The sequence below is a fragment of the Lissotriton vulgaris genome, chromosome 2_1 (assembly GCF_964263255.1).
Source record: "Lissotriton vulgaris chromosome 2_1, aLisVul1.2, whole genome shotgun sequence".
NCBI classification, from domain to species: Eukaryota; Metazoa; Chordata; class Amphibia; order Caudata; family Salamandridae; genus Lissotriton; species Lissotriton vulgaris.
Genome location: NC_141687.1, coordinates 974,565,722 through 974,590,988, shown reverse-complemented (window position 1 = coordinate 974,590,988; position 25,267 = coordinate 974,565,722).

Sequence of the window (25,267 nt, the reverse complement as noted above, 5' to 3'; positions counted from 1 at the left end):
TGAATTTTTAAGGATTTTCTAATTCTATTTCCCAAATATAACGTTCATGTAATCTAGGATTTTTATATTCAATTTCTAAATGTTTTAAATTGTATTTTCTATTTAAAATGGCTCTATATTGTGTATTTTTATAACTTTGTCTTTTCTTCAGTAGATTATTAAGTGTCGTTTATTTTCCTTTACATACCCGCGGTGACGTCGCGATGATCGCAAAACAGATGCAAAAATTCTACAACCACCACCACCACATTAAAAAATTATAACTTAAAAAAAATCGTTCTATTACAATAGACACATTACTAACTTAAAGAACATGTTTGTACACATATATTTGTAGTAACTGAAAAAAAACCTCTTTGAACCCTACTTCCTGTTTTCACAACGGCGCCAAGAGTTGCGATGACTTAGGTACCCGCGATGATTGAGCCTTTTATAAGAGGTGTAAAACACAGTTTACAATATTTTAGACAGTAGGGGTTTATTGTTGCACCTTTTATAGTCATATTTTTGGAGGGAGTTTGTATTAAAACAATCATTTAAACAAATTTTATATTTTCACGGTGACGCTGGGCATTGCAATGACATCAGTAGCTGCGATCGCCATGAATACATAGCAAAATGACAAAACAAAGGCGGACATTAAATAGCTACCCCCACTTTTAAAACTTGTAACTGCAAAATGGATTATATCTAAATGACTGCATAATAGCACGTACAACTCCCTTAATGTCTCTATAACACAGTGCATCGAGTTTTCAGTGTAACCTATAACTGCCTGCTTCACTGTATCAGTAAGTTTCCCATTCACTGTATAAGTATTTGAGTGAATCTTTAAGACGGTGCATAAGTACATCAATGCTTCTATAATGAACTGTGTGACTACATCTGGGCATTTATGAGTGGGTGCATCACTGTCGCAATAGGTCTGTGATTGGTTGCACAAGTCTGTCACTCAATCTGTGAGTAGGTGCATGAGTGCCTTTGTGCATTTGTAAGTCAGTATATAACTGTTTGACTGGATCTGAGAGTGGTAGACATGTTATATTCCTGAGTTAGGCATATGTATCAAGGCAGCTTATTCCTTACATTGTCCTAAAAAATAACATTTCAGTGGTGAACGTTTGTACCCAATTGTATGCACGATAATGATGGATTACTTCCTCTGAAACTACTTTGTGTACACATCCAGCTTCGTACAACATTAACACTATGCCTTCAACATCATGTACTAGGCCTCTTTATGCACTAGGTATATACATTGTCCAATCTTCATCCATGGGGTGACAGCTATATCCACATATCCATAACATCATTAATCTAGCACGCACATCGTGAAGGCTGCTTTTTATAATAAATAATAGGCATCCTGATAGCTTGGTAGAGGAGGCACTTGAATTCTTCTTTAATACATGGATAAGGTAGTAACAATTGTAAAAGGACACACATAGGTCAGTTCAGTTGTCTACAAATCTGGCGGCTATTTTAGTACATGTAAGTAAGTGGGATATTGGTATTGCAAAAATATAAAGACACTTATTTTTTCGCATAAAAGCAAGTATAAAAGTGAACAAATATTAAAATCCCAAAAGACATGCTTAATATGGTATTAAAACTCGATAAAAAGCATTTTGACAATTATGTGCAAGTGCATACATTTTCAAGTCACAAACACAGAAATGGGGTTCCACAATTATTTCAGGCAAGTGCCTATTTAAACAAATGAAACCTTTTGAAAATGTTGGGATTATAACTTGCTATACCAACATACTCCACAATTAATTGCCATACAATCTAACCTTTTAAACAACTGAACCTTACTAATCTATTTTCAATTAGAAATGGAAATTACATAATTGGTAACGCTATTTTTAATCCAACCGACCTTATTAATCAATCATGAAGTGCAAGTGCTTATGTAAACAATAATACTCTTTTGCTGTAAACATTGTTCTATAGTATACACGAAATTCAATAGAAGGCAATAAAGTGCTAGTGGTAAAGTGTGTTTCATTTTCCAAAAGTGCTAATGCTTATATTTCAACAATAGTACCTCGTACTCAATATGTAAACAGTCCACTCATATTGCACTTCAACAGGAAATTATCTAAAGTGCCCGTGCATAAAATAGTTAAAAAAGCATTACTCATTTCATTTCATTTCTCACTAAGCCACTTCAATTTTATTCAACATACTACCATCCATGCAGTTAAAAAGAAAAGAAGCAAAAAGTAGCACTATTAAAATTGAAACTATTTGTCAATTAAAAGCATTAAGAAAAATGTTTCAAAAAATACAGTTTCGGTATACTCGAGGCTGAAAAAACAGTTCATCATATTTACAAGTAATCAGTTTAAGCATGTGTAAAGGTCTTCGTCTACGTTCAAACCCTGTGGCTCATTGCAATTAAACTCTAGAATGAAATAGGTCTCTAATCTTCTGAGTTCGCTTTTCCTATCTCCTCCTCTCCTCTTTTTTGGAACCTCTGCAATACACGAGTATTGCAGGCCTACTGGGTTACTCTGGTGATGTAATTCAAAGTGTCGAGCCACAGGGTAAGACCTATCCTGATTAACAATTGCTCTTCTGTGCTGAAGGATTTGCTGGTGCACTGGTAAAATGGTGCTACCGATATAGATCTTAGGACATGGGCACTGTAGTAAATACACTACATATTCACTCTTACAAGTGATGGTACTTCTTACTTTGACAGTCTTATTAAAAGATGTTTTAGAATCCGAGCGATTCATTCCATGATGGCACGCTTTACATTTAAAACCAGGTTTGGGTTTCAGCCAGTCAGTATTGCTTTTTTTCTTGTCTGTGAACTCACTTTGTACAATTAGATCTTTCAAGGATTTGGACTTTCTATAGGTTATTTCATGATTCCTTTTTACCTTTGAGCCCAACACTGGATCGTTTCAATCAAATAGCAGTGTTAGATATATATATAAATATATATATATATATATATATATATATATATACATATATATTCTCGCTCCTCACTTCGTATCTCCTCACCAGGAAGAAAAACGGCTTGATACATATGGCCCTTAATTGTTGTAAAATACCAAAGAAATATAGAAAATCCTATAAACTACTGCCATTTAAGGAGTGACAGGTCAGTGTTATTTGCTTCACTTGTCTATCATCTGTTTTGAATATAAATGATATAGTATTCACCTCCAACTGTATAATAAGCCACTCTCAGTCTTTGTTGTCTTGGATCTGCACCAAGGATTCCCTTTTCCTACTTGTAATTTCATTACCACCTGGTAGCTTGAATGAACTTAAAGATCAAGTTTGAAGTGATATGGCAATCCCTAATATCGGTATTACAAAATAGGGACATATGTGAATCATGATAAAGCAACTATTCCAACAGTTCATAGGAAAACAGATATTTATATTAGACGGATTACCGTATGAAAGAGTCCCTTAGATATTGGACCACAGCTCAGTCGGCACATAGGGAATTATAGTCAACCTGTACATTTTCGAAAACTAGAGATCTGGGGCATCCAGGATCGGTTGACATGTGAGGCTCTCACCACATTTTATGACAGAATCCCTTGCAAACTTCAAACTTTGACAAAAAACACATTTCTGTGATGGGAAGTTCAGGAATTTTCAGGGAGCCACAAACATCCTTCAACATGGCATTCCCCCAAATCTCCCATTAAAAATGGTACCTCACTTTTGTGGGTAACCCTAGTACCCACAATAGGAAATGGCCCAAAATGCAATATGGATGCAGCACATTTTTCCACCAAAACAATCCTTTTTGTCTAAAGAGCTTATCAACTCTTTTCACTTTCAATGTAATTATGTCATCTCGCTGTGGGCGCTGATCACAATTACAATAAAAATTAAGTGCATTTTTCAAAGTTTTTGCAAATTACCGACCAGTTCAATTGCTCGGTAATTTGCGGCCCCAAATTGGGAAATTGCTATTTCCCAGTGCTTCTTGCATTGCATTTAAGGAATCGCAAACTGCGATTATTTAAATACAATCGCAATTTGGGAAATCGCAAAAATTGCGATTACCGAAATTGCGCATGGCAAATAGTTTCATGCATCGCAAAGCCCATTTTGCGATCGCAAACGCCCGATTTTTGCGAATTGCTCCGTTTGTGATCGCAAAAAGCTTTGATGCATGTGCCCCTATATCTTCTAAGACGCATTTGGAGACTGTATTGCACTTATAACCCAGGATTATGCTCCAAAATCCTTCAAACAATAATAATTAATTTAGCAACTACAGCTTCTGCCCCTTTGCATTCATCGGCACACTTTCGCAGTGTGGCCCTGCACCAGCCCAGACAAATACGTGGCATAACTCTGCTAAATGAAATAAAAATCATGCATGTCTATCTTTATTCCATTAGTATCCCCCACTGGCTGAAGCCTTTAGAAATATTAGTTTGCTAGGGTTGTTGTTTACCCATTACCATGATGATTCACTGCAAGAAGGAAAATTAAAGGTGATAGAAAACACTGTGCGGTGACTCCAGGCATGATAGCCGTGCCAAGAAACAGTTTGATAAAAAACATAAACAACTGTTTTAATGAGTATGTATTCTCTACCCGCCCACTGGCCATGGCGCCAGCGGGGTAATGAAAATAAGTTCCAAAGAGATGACTGCATCTCTTTTGATGCGAGCATAAAATAGTTTTTTTAATATTAGAAATATAGCATCCAGGGGAGGTGGTGGTTGAGTTCAGCAGGTTAATGTGCCTGCTGCTGTTTGTATAATTTGAGGGTGGCAATTTCCAATCCAAGTGGTGTCAATTCTCAGATTGTAACTTGAATTGAGAATGACTTCTCTGGTCTCTCCAGATCCGGGATTACCAGATCTAACAATCAGACCAAATAATCTTGGACTTTTTCCGCCACTGCCCGCCCTCCTCCTGTGTTGTTGTAGATATTCACCCGAGCTCTCCACTCACCTTTTCTTAACCATCACAGATTTTGACCCTTGGTATCCTGCAGCTAAATCTGGAGCACGCATAACAAAGGCCCCGTAGGAGCATCAGTAATGAATCCATAACTGCCATTGAAACTCTAGAAACTTCTTTAGTCACTTTTGTAATGTTGGAAATATTTGTCAGTCTCACATGTTCATAGAATTTTAAGATGTGTTTTCCTGATGTACTGTTCTTGAGTAAGAAAGAAGCTGTTGCTTTTCACACTGTAACTGGTTTGCGAACAGAGAATTGTTTCTTACACAGCAGCGGATGTACTAACACGGCACAACAGAAAGCAGACATTCAGTTGGATTTGCAAAGATTCAGCCTCATTTATTTTAAGGAGTAACGATTGAGGAGATTGTGGAGAAGTGTGGCTCACTGGTTAGAGGAGGCAGACCTGGAAGCAAAGGTCAGCCCGGGACCAGGGTTCAATTCCTGGCTCGGCGGGGTCTTGAGTCCTAAAAATGTCCATGGACTCGACAATTCTCGCTCCGGTGCCTACTCGATTCACGGGTTCACACTCTGCGACTCTGGGCAATAGCTTGCTTAATCTCCACAACGGCCCCTCGTGGCGGGATGCCTGGCTTTCACCTTGCGGATACCCTGCCGGGGTTATCTCACAGGGGAATACCAGGACGGCTTCCCTAAGCAAGCGCTTAGAAACCGCTCGGTGATTTGCGCTATATAAATTCCTGTATATTTACATTTACATTTACATTCCTCTTGCGAATCCTACTAATAGGTGCACATTTAGGGATGGTTGCATCCCAGAGTCAAAATACCTCCTTCAGTACATTTGATTTCAGGAAAAAAACGAATGCAGACTATCCTTCTTGCACGTCAGGTTTTCGTGGTTGCAGAGGCCTCAATGTCACAGTCACAGAATTTACACAACAAATCAATAGATCGGTAATTATTAGTGTATGCATGTTTGATATTAGCGGAAAGCAAGCAAGAGGTGAATAATCTCTTCGGCTGATCCTACATGTGATAGATTTTATCTCAAACCATTAGCTAAATGGTGCTGAACCAAACAGGCTATTGGTTGAAGGGGTTTGACTCACAGCTCTGCAGACAGCTGCTGTGTAAAGTCAGACCTAAAACAAGTTAGGGTCTTATTTATGAGGCACCTTGCACTTTTTTGACGTTTTGGTGGCGCAAAGTGCCCCGGCGTATTTACAAGGCACCTGACAGCCACTTTACGTGGCTTTTTATGGCATTGTAAATATGTGCCCCTTTCACGCAGAATACTGCGTGAAAAGGACATTCCGTGGGTGTTGATGTTGGTGTTTCCATGCAACAGCAATGGAATCTGAAGCATTCCCAGATTTACAAGAAATCATAAACCTAAGATTTTGTCAGACTCTAATACCACCCCAGGGGTGGCGTCAGGGAGGTGCAACAACGAGAAATGGTTTAATTTCTTCTTGTTTTTTCCTTTTCCAATGTGTGCTGCATTCTTCAGCACACTAAGAAAGAGGAAATTGCCTGTATTGATTTATTTTGTGCTGGAAGGTGTCAGTTCCTGCACAAAATCAATCAGCCCCGCAATGCAAGCTCCCTTGCACCATGATGAAAGGATTCCTGCATTAGAGCATGGCCGCCAATTGTGCACCTGTGCAGGCGAAAAGGATAGGAATGCACTGTTTCTCATAGATACAGTGCATTCCTGCCCTTTTTGTTTTGAGGTAGGGCAGTGGAGCAACATTGTGCACTGCCCTATGTCAAAACCTCATAAATGAGGCCCTCAGTGTCTACCACTCTGTCAGTTCATCAAGCTGGTGACATGAGGTATGAGAGAAAGATCAAGGAATAGTGCACCAGCAGGTGCCTGGAACTGTGTCTGCAAGATAGAGTTACCAAGATGCTCTGTGATAAACGTATGCTTCTCTAGACCGGTCAGGTTGGATGTAGTACTGGAGGTTTGTGTGAGTCGCAGGAGTAGGACCAGTTAGATGCAGGTTTACACATATGTCATGCTTTCACCCATATGCAGCTATTGTGCTAGCCAAAAACAGGTATTCTTCGTGTCAAACCATGTGGTATCCCCTAACTTTCAGACTAAATGTGCTGTGAGTTCAAACACTTGTGCGAACATGTCTACGAATGTACTCCAGGATATGCCCCTTGTGAGATGACAGCTTATAGAATGTTGATCTTTTTAATTTGCACAAATCCACTAGGTATTATTACAAGCATGTTCCCTCTTTTCAGTCTCCCATGAGGAATTGATAAAACCATGAAGTGCTTAGTTGGTAAAAGAATAAGGGGCAGATTTATGAAGGCCTTGCGCCGCCGGTGCGTCACTTTTTCCCATGTTAAAAATGACGCACCGGCGGCGCAAGGCCTTCATAAATCTGCCCCTAAGTGCCTGGCCCAAAGTTTTACTCAGAAGCCTGTAGCCTGCGCTATTGAAGGTCAGTGTGCCAAATACCACGTTTTCTTCATCTTTATTTCTCCTCATGCCTCTTTAATCAAACACCAGAAACTCCTTGCCTCTTTATCTCACTCTTGCAGGTTCCTTTTCATCACTCCTTTTGCCTGTTATCAACGTTTTTCTTTGTTTCTTTTGCTCCTTCTTTCCCTCTTTTCAAAATCTTTAGGAAAAATAAGTGCCTGTCTGAAAAATGGGAGTGCCAGTGGGCCACACCTGCAACCACTGGTTCAAGTTAAGCACCACACCATGTCTGAATATGCCAGACATCCCCTATGTGCCCGTACCACTTAGATCACTTCCCACTCCTGCCGCAATTAAGACATTGGACAGTGCTTGCTTGTCCTAATCTGCCCTTCTGTTCTCCTTGTCCCTCTGACCATAATGCTGTCTGACAATGCTTATCTAGTCTCCAGCACTTGCTGTCAGATGCATTGCAATCGCTTCTGCCTGCTCTGCTGTATACTCTTGGTCTTCACAATGCAGAACCAAACTGACAGCTCACAGCTGTTGTATGCTGCCCTTCTTTCCTTCTCCCCCTTCCTCACTGGCTGCCCTGCTCTCACATGCATCCTCTGAAAAGATGTGATGGTCAGAAATGACGCGCGACTGTGACTTCCATGCTCAGGATGCCCTCAAGGGGATCTGGCAGCATGATGAGCTAAGAGGCTGTATTGCTAGAATTCGTACATGGATTGTGATTCACAGTCACTCATCATTTAGTTGATGTTTAATTTTCATTTCTACGAGTCAAAGTCTTCCTCCTCACAGCCCTAAGGAAAAGAGGTTTGCCTCGACCGTGAGACTCCCTGTCCTAGATTAAAAATTAAAATATTTTCTCTCTATCTTTCACATATGTGTGGTTCTCTTCTTCCTGCCCCTAGGAAAGCTGTCTAACCCCCTCCCTCTTCCAAATATATATCAAAGCGCCCTGTGGTCGGGACTACAATGGGATCAGGAAGGAAGGGCATTCAGGATTGTGACAGGAAACCTGGGACTTAGAGTAATTAATATTACCAGTAAGTAATTAAGGCATTTCCTCTTCATCTGTCTTCCTCACGCAGTGTAAGAAAGTGCTCTCTTTTTGCATGGTTCCCCCATTGTTTGCTAAACTGCTGATGTAGTTTGACTGAGTGTGCCATGGGTTCCTGCCAAACAGGTACTCAGGGCCTATGTTCTTCGCTAAAACGGCATTAAAAACAAAAACCAATTGGCACGCTTTGGCCACAGGTCAGTCCGTTGTAAAAGGTACCAAGTGTACCAAGGGCACTGTGGCCAGGGAAGGCCTCTAAGGGCTGCAGCACCTATTGTGCCACCCTTAGATGCCCTGTCCCTTTAGACATACACACACTGCCTTTGCAGGCTGTGTATTGTGGGGCAGAACAAAGTAAAGAGTCTACAACCCACTGCCCTGGCATTAGTCAGCCACCACTTTAGGTGGGTGCACTATACCAGTGGTCAGGGTACAGGTTAATGAGCCCTGTACGCCTAGCGTGTCTAAGTCAATTCTTAGACATTGTAAGCGCAGTAATGCCTTTAAGAGTATATGGGGCTGGGAGTTTGTCATTACAAAGTCCACAGTACCATAATGGCTTTACCGAAAACAGAGAAGTTTGTTATCAAAATTCTTAGCACATTAAACCCACACTGATGCCAGTGTGGGATTTAATGCAAAATGCACTCTGAGGGCATCTTAGAGATGCCCCCTGAAAAACGACCTAACACTAGTGCCAAGGTTAAGTTGCTGCTCACCAGCTGCCACTACCAGACTTGTTTCTGGACCCCTGGGTCGTGAGCCTGCTGCTCTCAAGGGTCTGAAACAATGCACATCCTGTGACGAGGTGCCATTCCTCCTCCCCCAGGATGGGCAGGGTCCACAAAGGGGAGGGGAGCTTCAAAGGCTTGCCCCCTTTGTGAGCAACCCCAGGCCTTTGCTGCTTCCATCTACTGGCCCCCACATGTTCTGACCCCCACTTTGGGTGGGAGAATCAGCAGGAAAGTCAAGTGAGGAACGGAGGTGTGCCCACCTTAGCCATCCCCACCCCTCAGGTGAAGCACAACTCTCAGTCACCAGAATCTTGCAGATGGGGGACACACCAACCAGAGTGAGGCATATGCCCCCCTCCCACTGGAGGGTGGCATAATAGGAGGTGTACCCACCCCAAGGAATGGACCCATTGGTCCCAAACTTTACTTACCTGTGACACCCCTAAATTTAGTATTTAGAGGCAACCCTGAACCTTGCTTCCACAGTACAGAACCGATCAGAAGAAAAGAACAAAAATGACCAAAGAAGATGTGCTAGAACTATGAATAGAAGGATGGCCACTGACTTGGCCCAGCCCTACCGGCCTGTCCGCACCTAGAACATGCTCCAGTGAAATGCCAGCATGCCCTGCAGCCAGCAGCTTCAAGAACCTGAATGACCATCTCTGCCTTTCAAACCAAAGCCTTTGTCTCCCCTGAGCACCGGAATTGCTCACCAACAGATTCAGGTTCCATCCAAAACTGTGAGTCTGCCCCACTCTGCACCCGACGCCCACAGCCTGAGATTGAGTAGCCCAACACCACTAGGAGGTCTCCCCGGCAATCCTGACCTGAGATCTGGTGATATCTGACCTGCCTCAAAACTCCAAGCAAAGCCTGCAGCCTCTTTCTGGAGGATCCCACCGACCACAACTGGAGAAGGTAAGAAAACCCGACGACTAAAGACACCCCTGCACCCAAAGCCCCACTTCCTTGGTTGGCACAACCGATGGTGTCCCAGCATCCCCAGGCATCTCAACTTACCTGTCCAATTGGTGGTCACCTCCTGAAGATCCTTGTCCCCGAGCCTGCAGTGTTTGTTGCATCCGGAGAATCCCCATTGAAAATAACTGGGCACCCAATGCCAAAACAGCACCCTGCACCCAGCCGCTGCTGCGGGTGTACCTTGGGTGCTAACTCTGATCCCCCTTTGCCCTGAGCAGAACACCTGGAGCTTTGCTCCTGTAACCTTGCGACCTGCTCGTAAGCAGCCACCAATCGGAGGCCCCCTATCCCCCTATGGATAAAATTGGGCTTCTGCACCCTGCACCTGGCTGCCCTAGTACCGCTGAGGGTGCTTTGAGAATGCATCCTTGACCCTGGTTCTAACCCCAGACTACCAACTCCTACAACCAAATACTTACCTGTTAACTGATAACCATATTTTCTCTATAGGAATACATTGAACGTTTTTCCTTTAAAATTGTTTTAAGTGTTGAATTGGTTTTCTATGAGAACTTGAATAACTGCAAATAACTAAAAACTGCTTTACTTACCTTTTCTCTATGAAATATCCCAGTGTGATATCTAGGCACATCACACTGAGTAGAAAAAGTAATCCATAAAGTAATCTGTAAAATGATCCAAAGTAATCTAACAGTAATTTCAACTGTATTGAAAAGATTTACAAACCTAAAATTAATTAACTAAATAACATTTATTTTTTATAGAAACAAATTGGTCTGAGTTCATTCTTTGAGTGTGTGACATCATTTACTGCCTGAGTGCGTACAACAAATGCTTAACACCACCCTCTGATAAAGCCTTACTGCTCGCCCACAAAACCAAAAATATAGAGTAAGGTGCATTCTACTTTTACCTCTGACTACCTTTGGGGTTCCGCTGGGCTCTTTGCACACTACACCTAATTTTTGTAAAGTATATATAGAGCCAGCTTCCTGCACGCAGTCCTAACAAAAATCAGAACCGATCAAATTCATCATGGGGAACGTACAAAAACAACTATGGACTCCCTATTTTGAACAAGTGGAACTCCAAAACGGGACCCAGAACTACAGACTGAAAAAAGAACCGCCCTCAATGCCACAACCAAGAAGCTGCATAACTCTAAACTGGGAAAACGTAAGGTGAATAAAAATGGAGGACAAGGCAGCGATTGAAACCTGGCAAATACTGAACTTATCTGAAACCGATAAAGTACTTAGAAAAAACACAAACACCCCCAAGAAGTCTATGCGCCGCCATTGCATTACTTTTTGGAACACAATGGCGGCGCAAACAATATGCGCTATTTACATTATACCTGATGCAGGTATAATGTATGCAGGGGGGCGTTCCTATGTAGGAAAGCCTTGTAAAAGTGACAGAGTGAAATCTACTCGATTTCACAGCGTCACTTTTAGGACGCCACTGCGTCAAAGCCTTACGCATGCTTGTAAGGAGTGATGCAGTGTAGTGGGAATAGGCCACAAAATGCATTGCTGGAGTTGCGTCATGCTTGGGACACAACTCCAGCAATGCGTGACCTTTGCCCCAAAAGATGCATCAGAATTTCTGACGCATCTGTCAATCCTTCGGCTATGGTACGCCGTATTGTAAATACGGCACATCCATGGTGGCGCAAGGAAAGTGACGCATCTCTATAGATGAGTCACTTTCTTGTAAATCTGCCCCTAAGTGTTTAGCCATGCAGCACGTTATCCTGGGGGCTGTGCTACCAGGGATTGAAGAGCTATATATGTACTACACACACTGTCATGCAGGGCGATTCAGGAATACATGCTTGCCTCAGGAAACAATTATGGATACATCCAAGGCTATTTAACGCACAAACAGGAGGACAAGTGCCTCGATGTATGTCAACAGCGGTATACCATTCTGTCTGTGACTGCATCACAGGAGTATTGCACAACCTATGAAAAATAGCAGTGATGTACTTTACAATGGCGAAGATGTCTCCCATAACACTTTCTGGTGAAACCTCACTGTACAAGCTGCCATCTGTTCCCTGGTCATCCTTGAGGTTAAGAACCACTGGAACGAGGAGCATTCTAATCCTGTCCTTTCCACAAGATAAAAAATAGATCAGTTTACCTTGCCATTTTTGCTTATCTACCAACCTTGAGAAAGCTAGTAAAAGGCCAAGTTTAGGGGTGAGGAGAAAACAGCGCTGTGTGTCTTTGGTACACCTGGGTCGTCCATACAGCCACATATAGAACTGGCTCTCTCAATCCGGTAAGTAACCTGTAACCCAGTGGCAGGCACTTCGGGCCTCACTGCAGACACTCTCATTTACAATGCAAGAGCCACAGATACAACAAATCTCACTTCCTCCCTTGCACTACAATGAAAGCCGGCCCACTCTGAGTTTACATTTCCGTGAGAGATGGTTTGTGCACTATGCGCACGTGGGTGCAGAAAACAATCGCTCCACGCTCTTGCGCAGGATGCTTTCTAGACACACACAGCAGCACAGACTCCTGCCAACATCTGCTGCATAACTCCAATCCAAGCTGTGTCACAAGCCAAAGCAAATTGTGTGAGCAAGAGCGGATACTCACCGGTAATATTCATTACTCCGAGTCGTAGCCCTCCCCGTCCCAGTCCTTACTAATGAGCATAGCTCCTCCCACCAGAAACTCCCAAGCAACTAAAAACCCATCCCTTGCCTCCAGGCCACACCCACACCCTAAGGCATATAAGCATGTGACCCGCCCATCCTCATCCTGTACTACCAAGCACAAGAAGCCGAACAGGGAGGGAGGGATGGGAACCAGGACTGGGACGGGGAGGGCTACGACTCGGAGTAATGAATATTACCGGTGAGTAACCGGTCATTACCTCCTCATCAGCCCTCCCCGTCCCAGTCCTTACTAATGAGCAGATACCAAAGCAAGAATCGGCTTCACATAGCAGAAAAACAGACTCAAGCCGCACAAGCAGAAAGTCACACAACCCGAGCAGAACGCAAGCCAGCGTTCCCAGACCCAGGAGACACAGTCCCACATATCACTCAACGACTACAGGACATAAAAGCACGAGGAGAACACCCAGCAGCATCCACACCGAACACGGCCAGGGAGCCCCATCCCGGAAGCAAGCCCAAGGAGCAGCTACCCCAGAGGCGAGGAGCCTCGAACCGACCCAGGCGTCAACACACCACAAGCCCAACAGCAGGCCGCACACCCAACACAGCCACTGATGGAGAGCAGCCACAGAAGGCCCCAGAACACGACCAGCCAGCCTAAGGGCAACAAAAAGGGAACATCACCCCATAAAAAAGGCACAGCAGAAGGAGGCACACCGCCAGAGTCCGCACAACCGCCAAACAGAGCAGCAGCACCCAAACCCCAGTAAGAGGTACAGGACAGAAAACCGGCAGAACCAGAAACTCCAACAAGGAGCAAAGGGACGAAAGAACGGCACCAGGGGGAAACAACCCCACAACCACCCGGACATCAAGGGGCGCACCAGCCCAACGCCCGAACCCCGAAAGGCCAACCAACCGCCCACAGAGCTCGCAGGGAGGATACAGCCCGACCCAAGTCTAAGCCAACCACCCAGAAACCCAAGACAAGCCCCGGAATCCAATGCAGACACACCCTGTGTCGGACAGCAATCCAGGAAAGAAAACCCCATGACAGGCACAGGACAGGAGAGGCGAAGGGCTCCCGAACCGAGAAAAAACACAGCCAGAACACCCCAAAGCCAGGAGGACCCGACACACCACAGCCAATTTAATTTAATTAGAAGAGGCACTGAGGCGAGAAGGATCAGGTCCGTGGAATTTTGAGCCCAAGACCCGCTGAGGCGGAGAATTGAACCCTGGTCCCGGGCTAGACCTCTGCAACAGGGTCTGCCGCTCTAACCATTGAGCCACATTACCCCACCGCAAGTGGACCAGACACCCCGAGACAGAGGGGAAACAACAAGGGACCACCGGCAAACACCAGCAACGCCCCACCGCCAATCACAACAGAGGGAGCCAAGGCCACCCAGACCCAACCGGAGGCACCAGGACAAACGAGGCCCGACCCAGTCCAACCCGCAGCAGGACCCATGGAACCAGCGCAAACGGGGGGAAAGCACACAGCAGGCCTCCGTACAACAGAAGGACAGGGCAACCACCCCGCAGATAGTGCCTGACCAAACCAGAGAACAACCTCAACCCAAGGCAATCCCCGGAGAAGCAAAACAGGCCCAACCACGAGACTCTGAACCAGGACAGCAAGAGGCATAACTCGGACCGGGAGGGAAACACCCCACGCAGGAGAGCCGCCCCGGGAAGAAAAACCCCCCGGCAGACGAAAAGTCCAAGGGGCCACAAGGAAGAAAACGCCCCCCCTTCCCGGCCGAACAGCCGAACCGTCAAGTGAAGCCATCCCAGCACAACAAAGGCGGACGACCAAACACATCACCATCACACAGTCCGACCAGACCAATATGAACCTCAGGAGGAACCAAGGCAGAAAAAGGCCAGGCCAACTGAACCAACCATGGGACAGACGGAAAGCACAGGCAATCAGGATTCAACCCCAGACCAGAGCGAGCCAGCGCCACCAGAGGCACAAGAGCAGCAACAGCACCCAGCATACCCAGGCGACCACCCAACCAGGCACCAACCAGGCCAGAAACTGCAGAACCCCAGATCCTTCAAACAAGACCTGAAGCACCCAGGCAAGCAAGGCCGAAGGCACAAAACCCCCATGGGACACCAAGAAAGCAGAGGCAGGAAATGAACCCACCGTCCAGCGGGAGCCTGCGACAGCAGAGGCACAACACTCTCCACAGAACACTAGAGCCCAGGTCAGAGAACCAACCCCTCTCAGGACCCAAACGGATACCCCCGCAAGAGGCCCAGAGCAAGACACGCCAGGGGGAACAAGAGCCAACGGGCCCAAGGACAAACCACACAGCAGCAGGAACAGCCGCCGAACATGGAGCCGCCGGGGAGTAGAGGAAGACGGAGCCCCCAACCACCACCGTAGTCTGCGGGGCACCGTCAGGAAAACCCCACCAACCGAGGTGCCGAAACCACTCCACAAACAGCAGCACATGAGTGATGCAAAGAAGGAAGACACCAAGGAAAGAAACCCCAAACTGAATCAGGAGGCAGCAAACACCCCTTGAAAGGGCCTAAACCGGAAGGAAAGAAGAGGAAGAATCAACCTACCGAACAAGGCAGGGAACACCCGGAACCCCCAAGCAGGCAAAGAAGCCGCGGGAACCGGCATATGAAGAATGCGTCCCGGAGAACCAGAAGGATCGACGAGGGAGACACAAGCGTGCAGCTGCCACAACCAGCACCGGACAGCAGACCCCAGAAGGGCTCCGGAACAGAAACAGGAGCGAGTACACCCCCCGACCCTGCCGAAACACTTGCACCCACAACACCGCCCCCTCAGAAACGAGACCCGAGCCCTGAGCAAAGAGCCCGCCACAGCGCCTGAGAATGGGAAAAAGGGGCAGCACAGAACACAGCCAGCAGCCCAGCCCAACAAGGAGGGACAAGAAGAAGAGGAAGCACTCCGTACACCCTGGGACAAGAGGAAGGAAGGGACACCCCGGCCCCATTCCATACCACCAAAGGGCAGGGCCACCAAAGTAGAACGAAACGCCGCCCAAAAGCAGGCGCACAATCCCACGGATCCCAAAATAGTAAAGAGTCCGCGAAGGGAAGCACCATTATGGGAGTCCCCCAAGCAGAACCGTCCACCAAGGCAAAACCCAGCGAGCAGACACACAGGACCCAGCCACCGTCGCCACCGCACCAAGGGTTGCAAAGGGAAAAGTCTGCCCAGAATTCCAACTGCAGTCCCAACCCGGAAAAAAAGGCAGAGGGACCCACAACCAGCAAACCAGCACAGAAAAAACGGACAGTCACACGAAGCGACCGAACCCAAAAGCCAGGGCAAGACGCAGCCCGGACCGCAAAACCAGAGGTAGCAAAAGCCAGCTTCAAGGTCCCCATCCCGTATGACCACAGGAGAAGAAGGAACCGCAACCACGGACACCACCAGGCACCGAGCTGCCACACCAGCCACCGGGATCCACTCGCCACACAGCCAGGATACCCCAGCGAACCATTGTAAAGGAAACCCCAATCGCTACACAGCCAGGACACCTCCAGAAACCGGGGAAAGGCAAGTCCGCCAAACATCCCCCACACCCCCTCCTGCACAGCATACACAGAGATCGAGGAAAGGGGAGGCCCACAAGCCCCAACAATAGGCGAAAGGTGAAAAAGTCTACAGACAGTCCACCCACCCAGGGCCTATGGAACCAAAAAGCGACCCGAACACGGAGCAGAAAACCACTAAGGCACGCCCCCCCGGACTCAACCAATCCAAGACAGGATCCACGTGGCAGAAGCAACCTGACCATGCCCAAAGGAAGGAGCAGCGGAAGACCCAGCGACCACCACCTCCCAGTGACAGCAGAGCCCATACATGCCAAAACCACATCTCTAACAGGGGCACAGAACAGAGAAAGGAGCGCCCAGACCAAGCAAAGCAAGATCCACAAGGGCCAAACAGGGAATGCCACACCCCCCCAGGCCAGCAGGCCAGTCCAAACAAGACAGAAAGAGGGAGACCCGGACTCCCCCAAGCCCCACGGTCCCGCCAAAGCAGCAACTCAAATGTACCCGAAACAACAGGCATCCAAGGGGAAGAAAAAATGGCCGCCAAGCAGACCGACCCACACGTACCTGAAAGGAGGCCAGACCGCCACGCCACTGGCGAGCAGAGAAGCCAGCCGTGCACAACACACCTCCCCTCCCACCCTAGGTGAACACGCCAGGGCAGGGAACCAACCCGGAAGAGGAGAGGCCCCAGCAGGAAGACAAGTCGCGCTACCACCACAGGACACCGCCTTGAACAAAAGCCATGCCCCCAAAACAAGGGGCATAGAGCGACCCACGGCAGGAGAAAGAGGCCAGGGGAGGATTCAAGGACATGCAGCCCCAGCACACAGAGTCCCGACCCCCAAAAGTACCAGCCCCACGCATGTGTCACGAGGCGCAGCCCAATATATCCAGAACACCAGGGCGCCCCCAAACTGAAGGACAAACGGAACGCAATTAAATGCATATGGACACTTGCATAGCGCACTACTCACCCGCAAGGGTTGGAATAGGCACCGAGGCAAGAATTATCGGGTCCGTGGAAGTTTGAGCCCAAGACCCGCCGAGGCGGGCCCTAGAAAGAACAGGCAGCCCAAAGCAGGACCGAAAGAGAGAGCAGCTTCCACATGCAAAGCAACCTGCCTCCAAACAGACACGGGAACACAAACTCCCGGACATTCCAAAGGAAGCATACAGGCACAGCATCGCAAACACGGCCCACTGTGTGAACCAAAGCAATGCCCCCTAAAAAGGGGCAGGGAGCGACCCGCGGCCAGAGATCACGAAGCCCCGGTAGACAGAGCCCCGTCCATTTAAATGCTCAAAGCGTTTCCCCGCAGGGATATTGCAGAGCCTGTTCTCGCGGCCGCTCTACACAATGCTCTGTGCGCATCCAGTACGATATTTGCATCGCGTACTGTCTCCCAGGTAACAAAAACAAAAAAGGGAAACACGGGCCCGATACGAGCACCGAGCCCCCAAACACACCTCCAAGGAGGAGCCAAACCGCCACGCCACTGGCGAGCAGAGAAGCTAGCCGCGCCCAACACACCCCCCCTCCCTCCCCGGGTGCACCCGCTAGGGCAGGGAACATACCCGGAAGAGGGGAGGCCGCAGCAGGGAGACACCACCCCACACCAGGCAGTCAAGGCCCCCCAACCCCACGGTCCCGCTAAAGCAGGGACTCAAAAGTACATGATAAAAACAGTTACAACAGGGGAACAAACGGCCGCCCAGCAGGCCGTTTCACACTTACCCGAAAGGAGGCACCGGTCCAGTACCCCCACAACGAAGTTGCCAGGAAATGAATTCCGCAGAAAAAACAAACAGGATGTGGATGGGCGGGTCACATGCTTATATGCCTTAGGGTGTGTGTGTGGCCTGGAGGGAAGGGATGGGTTTTTAGTTGGTTGGGAGTTTCTGGTGGGAGGAGCTATGCTCATTAGTAAGGACTGGGACGGGGAGGGCTGACGAGGAGGTAATATACAACACTGATGCGCACCTGAAGTAAACACGGTGAAACCTCCCAGTGTGCTCACCCTTCACTGGTTAGTCATGGCGCCAAAGCTGAACATGCACCCAAAGTGTAACACGACCTGGAAAGAAATTAAAAAAAAATATTCTGAAACACACAGATAAACAACCAACGCGTAAAGATACAGTTTATCGTTCCTGCTCCGTGGGAGGAAACAAAAGACAAAAAGGAGGGAGGAAGGATTGACCACTAGCAAGCAAGGATTTTTAAAGGACACTGAAACAAACAAATTAAAAGTAAGGATGGGATTTAAGCCCAGAAAAAAGTATATACACAAGTATACACAACATATCATGAGCTCAACCTAATAAAATGGTAACAATCTCCCAACTAACATTAAATGTCAGATAAAGGAGAATTCTCATGAAAATGAGTACCTTTAGTCATGAAAATTCGAGGCAGGAGTAAAAAGCATGAAACCTCCCTGCCAGCCGCGGTCCATACAGGTAAGAACGGTGAGGCCGGGTGGGGGAAGGGGGGGAGTGGGGGAGAATTTCGACAGACGAGGAAGAGGGAAAATGTATTATTTACCTAATTTTCCTTCGCAGTCGTCCGTCTGTCGAATCCCCCACAACATGGCCTTCTTACCTGCATGGGCCATGGCTGCTCCCTGCACACACATCTCAGTGAAAGAAATGGCAAGTCAACCATTGAAAATAAGGAGGTGCCTGAAGTTTGAGGTTAGCTCACAACAATCAGTATAAAATGGTTTTGGAATAAGTAAAATGCATCCAAAGAATGCAGAGAAAAAACCCAACCCATCCTAGAGTCAACAAATGCAAAAGATTACTACAGGGTATATGATGAATTTACTCCGATTACAAGAATCGCATCTAGGGATCGTGTGATTCAAAAAGCAGCAGGTATAGAGAAGTGTTCATAATACCCCAAACATGGCGCTATTAAAATATGAAATATGAAATCAGACTACCATTGTCCCTCCTTGCAGTAGGCCTCACAGATGCCAATACAAAATCATGATATCTGCTGCTACCTCACCAAACTCAATAAAAAAGACAAAGGAGTTTTAGTTTGAAGTTGATGACACAAATGACTGGGAGAATCGAGGATCTCCAGCCGGGCTACTGGAGATCTTGCACAAGCCTGGGAAAATAAGCGAAGGGCAACAGGGAGAAGTGTGGCTCACTGGTTAGAGGAGGCAGACCTGGAAGCAGAGGTCAGCCTGGGACCAGGGTTCAATTCCCGGCTCGGCTGGGTCTTGAGTCCAAAATGTCCACGGACTCGACAATTCTCACTCCGGGGCCTACTCGAACCACGGGTTCACACTCTGCGACTCTGGGCAATAGCTTGCTTAATCTCCACAACGGCCCCTCGCGGCGGGATGCCTGGCTTTCACCTTGCGGATGCCCTGCTGGGTATCTCACAGGGGAATACCAGGACGGGTTCCCTAAGCAAGCGCCGGGACGCCCCGTTGGGGCAGCTGTGCGCTATACAAGATACACTACATACAAACAGTGCTATTAGACTCACCTACCTGACTCACAACTTGAAAACAGGGAAAGCCCGACCGTAATGACAGTGAAACGTGAACCCTTTACCATAACATCCAGGCCATGTGCAAAGCTGCTCAAAAAATACAACTGCTTTGTGCCGAATGTTCTGCCTCAGCTAAGTGGAAGAGCAAGGGGTTTATAGACTCTGCACTTACTGGAGAGATGTTTGAAACATGATAAATTAAAAATTATTCACCTTTAAGCATGCTAAAGTGCAAACTGGACCCTTTTGGCATAATTTAAACTGATGTATTGCAGGGGACTGTGCAACCAGTGTCACCAGCCCTTCCACCGAGCTATAGCTCCTGATGGCAACTTTGTGCGAAAAGTGAAAAGTGAGTCTAAGGACAACCGTTGGGCTGATAACGCCTTTTTTCAAACTTAGCTAATGTTTGCGAATATGTTTCACAAGTGGAGAGAAACAAACAATTCAGCCAGTAAGTTTAAAAACTTCATTAAAAAAAATCCAGACTTGAACCATCAAAGTCTATAATTTTGAAGACCTACACCACAGAATGACCTGCCTAATTAATATTCACAAATTGGCTACAATCACTGGGATGGTGGCTGCAAGTGACCGCAGACTACCATCTCTGTTAATGCATCGCAAAACTGATTTGTTTTTTAATCGGCACAAGATCCTTGAAGAAGCTGGGGCTGCATTTAAAAAAAATGTTTATGGGGTCGATTATGATGGTGGACGGAAGGACGACCGCCGGCCTGGAGTATGCGGAAACTGCTTTTTCCAGTCCGCCAGCCGCGGCTAGTCCCTCCGCCATATCAGGATGGGAATCACTGTTAAATTTCCGTACGCCGCGGAAGAACATGCACCGCCGCGTAAATACACCTGACCCCGCGGCGGACGTAACCAATCCAGAGACACCGCCGTACGGAATGACCGTCCTCGAAATCACGATGGCGGAAATGACAAACCAAATGGCTTCGGAGAAACCACCAGCCTAAACACGGCGGATTCAACACAGCGGAGAGGCAAAACATTGCAGAGATAGCCACCACAGGCAGACCGCCGTCATGGACCCAGCTCTACACGCATTTCTGCTACTCTTCGTGCTCCACCACCATCAACTCATGGACCGTCGCCGACGATGATGCAGATACGCAAACACAACAACCGCTGTCGGAAGGGGCTGTGACGTGGGGAAGGGGAGGGGCATGCTTGGGGTCAAGAATGTATGGTAAACGGATGTATGCAGGTAAGTCAACATACACATAAATCGAACGAATGTGAACCCACCCACCCAGAACACACATGCACCACCAACAAACAGCCACACCACGGACAACGCAACGGAGCAGAGCAGACGACGGAAACCATGCCCACAATCAACTAGGCAGGCAGGCAGGAATGGCTAGGCCACACTGCTCACAGGCCAGCATACACACACCAACACACAAGGCATACCACACATAAGGAGACATGCTGGCCCACCCTCAGGCCAACACCACACCTACCCCACTAACAGACAGGGGCCCATACACCACACACCACAAAACACAACACTGCTGCACACACATCAACAACCAACACACACACGATGAGCCCTGACATGTACACTGACAAAGTCTACGCTGAACAACCTACTGTGTACCCACAAAGCATGAGTGTGACACATGCACCAAATGAAAAACATCCACATAACCTGCATTGCATGGGAAGGCACTGTTGTCCCAAAATAGGCCTCTGAATGCATCCTCCACCCTTACACAGTCCAGAGCAACATTGTAATGACTATCCCCCCAGCCAAACGAAAAGAAACAGTACAGGGCAATGGTAATGTGAAAGTGGCAGACACAGCATATTCGATAGCACCAAAATATCAACAATGCAAGGACACAACCAGGAATGACACAGAGAAACCACTACACAGGAGTAACTTGCTTTATTGCACATAATAGAGTATGATTCCTAGAGTAGCCAGGAGCATGGCCACTGGATAGAAATGAACAGGTACATCTGAGGCAGCACATGAGAGGGGCAACGAGCATCAACAGTCCATGGCACAGAACAGGTACATCTGAGGCAGCACATGAGAAGGGCAAAGTGCATCAACAGTCCATGGTATAGAACAGGTACATCTGAGGCAGCTCGAGGACGTGTGTCATGCGCACCGTCCCATGGACAATTATAATGCAAGGGTGGTTACAATGGACATTCCTGGCATCAATTACAATCACATTTCAGTGATGTGAACTGCACCTCACAGCACAGAATCAGGTGGACTGTGTGAGCTCGTAGCTTCGGACACAGTCGCAGGATCTGATACAGGAATGGGAGATACAGGCCCAGTACTAGTGACTGACACATGAGCCATAGACCCAGACACACTGGCAGCACCAGATACAGGAGTGTGAGACACAGCCACAGATGTAGTGACTGACACATGAGCCATAGACACAGACACACTGGCAGCACCAGATACAGGAGTGTGAGACACAGCCAGAGATCTAGTGACTGACACATGAGCCATAGACCCAGACACACTGGCAGCACCAGATACAGGAGTGTGAGACACAGCCACAGATGTAGTGACTGACACATGAGCCATAGACACAGACACACTGGCAGCACCAGATACAGGAGTGTGAGACACAGCCAGAGATCTAGTGACTGACACATGAGCCATAGACCCAGACACACTGCCAGGACATGTCCCTGTACAGTGACCAACAAATACCATGCCAGCATCTGAGACATGAGAGTGGCGGACACACACAGTGGCAGTACCTGAAACAGGAGAGGGCACAATTGACACAGTCCCACTATCTGACCCATGAGAGTGAACTGCAGCTGACCCACTAGGACCACTGAAATGATGAGCCACAGGGCTGTATGGTCCAGGAGGCAGGGTGGCTCTGGGAGCAGGGGACAGCTGTACTGGAGCGACATATGGGTGGTCAGGTGTCACCGGTGTGTTTCCATTTCTTTGGGATATGTAAGGGCACCCTGGACATGACTGGACTGGTAAGTGGTGCAGGCTCATCAGTAACATCACCCATCAAAGGTGGATCATGTGCTGGTGGGGGTCTGCTCTCTGGGGACGTGCTGGACCCTGTTTGACGTTTGCTGTGGCCCTGCCTACTGGCCTCTGCATCATGTTTAATGGGGGATGCAACAACAGTGTACTCCTTCCTCTGCCTCACAGTGGTGTGGATGGTAATTGAGGTATGGGGGACTCAACCGCTGACACATGTGGTTTACGTTCCTTCACCAACACCAGCTTCAGTGGATGCAGGGGTGATGTATGGCTGTCCATGGTGGATGTTGTGTCCGTGTGAGAACCCTTGGCCCTGGGAGGTGCCTGCTCAATGGGAGGTGCCTTGGCCATGGGAGACGCCTTGGCCTTAGGAGCTGTCCTGTCTTTGGAATGTGCCTTATCCGTGGGCGGTACTCTGTCCCTGGGAGTTGGCTTGTCCTTGGGAGTGTCCCTGTCCTTGGGAGTGTCCCTGTCCTTGGGAGTGTCCCTGTCCTTGGGAGATGCCCTGTCCTTGGGAGGTGCCCTGTCCTTGGGAGTGTCCCTGTCCTTGGGAGTGTGCCTGCCCTTGTGAGGTGCCCTGTCCTTGGGAGTGTCCCTGTCCTTGGGAGTGTGCCTGTCCTTGGGAGGTGCCCTTTCCTTGGGAGGTGCCCTTGCCTTGGGAGTACTTTTTGAGGGGGATGCCTGTGTGCCATGTGAATCCATATCCCCCAACACCCCTTGAGGATCCTGTGTGTCAACTCCAGGGTAGCTGGTGTTGTGTTCTGCGAAAGATTTCCCTGTCCCAGGGGATGGTGTCTGTGGCCTCCGTGCCCTGGCTTGCTGCCTGTGCCTGCTTCTAGTACAATAGCTAGAAAATTAGGCCTGTTCTGAAATGTCACTCTCCCCTGAGATATTAAGTGGTGTGGATGGGGGAACTGAAGTAGAAACTTGTCTATGCGACTGTTGAATGGCTGCAGACATTGTGTTGGATAATGACTGTACTGTTCTGTGGAGACCTGCAACATCGCCATGCATCCCCTCCATGAATGCCACCACCTGACCCAACGTCCTATCGTGGTCCAGGAATGCATTAATCATGTTTGTCTGCCCTACACACAGCTGTCGCAGCAGATCAACGGCCTCAGCACTAAGGGCATTTTTTGTCACAGGGGCAGGAGCAGCGGTGCCTGCACCGAAGGCTACTCTGCTCCCCCTACTCTGGCGAGCACGAGCAGTACTTGTTGCAGTTGGTGGCAGTGTGGGCCCAATGTGCTGTGTACCTACTGAAGGTGTTGATTGTACACTCTCTGTCTCCAACAACAGTGCAGACTCACCACCACTGTCTGAAGATGAGGAAGATGGGCTCTACACATGTGAGTCCTCAGGGACAGTCTGTCCCCGTCTCCGGGGCTGCTCTCTTCAGTCTCAGTCTGCGTGACTGTGATCTCTGTTCCGGATGCATTGCCACCACTAAGCTCCGTCGTTTGTGGGTCAGTGCCCTCGTCCAAAGCTGAAAAGGAGAGAATAGAGGTATACCTAAGTGCCACACTCACATACTGCAAATTACAAAATCAAAACTTCCTTGACTGCTGACCAACATGTACCACCCATCCTGCACACGAAGAACCCCTACCAGACATCCTCATGTCAAAGAACCAGGGGTGCCTGTGAAACATGTACATCAAACAAACAGGGCAAGTGTATGCAGACCACCACACATGTGATACCATGGGACACCAGACCTCAATGGCATGTCCGTGGACCCTGCACTACAATGCAACTGGTATGTCCATCTGGCTGACATTGATTCCAACGCCCACTCCGCTAATGGCATCAACATGCAATTGCAGCACAACAGATACACCACGGATGTCACTATTGTGTCCGAGCAGCAATACATGCTTGCACTCACACGTCACAAACTCATTCAGTGTGCTTACCGCTAGTTTGCTGCTGCTCCCCTCTCAACCGGGCGGACAGGTCAGGATGTGTCACAGCTATGATACGGAGCATTAGAGGGGTGATGGTACATCGTGCAAGCCGGCCTGATCTTGGAATCATCCCCAGTGTCATCTCTGCCACATTCTTGCTGAGCCTGGAGATGTTGTCCCACCGCTTGTGGCAATGTGTGTGTCACCTATTGCACACCCCCACTGCCCGTACATCACGTGCTATGGTCCTCCACACGGCCTTGCGAAGGTGCAGCTTGACCTACCATGATGGGAGACAAGAGGGGGCAAGTCAGTGGAAAGTTGGCCATTCACACAGATAGGAGCAACACGTATCTTTCAGCAGCCATGCACAGTACACCATATGTGAAGGTCCCACAGCACACCGCCAAGATTGCTGAAGCCAGGAGTCAGTGACCATCTCATGCACACCAACATGTCCCCCACTGCACTTACCACCTGTCTGGGGGCACGGTAGAGCCGTTCATAGTGGCGGAGC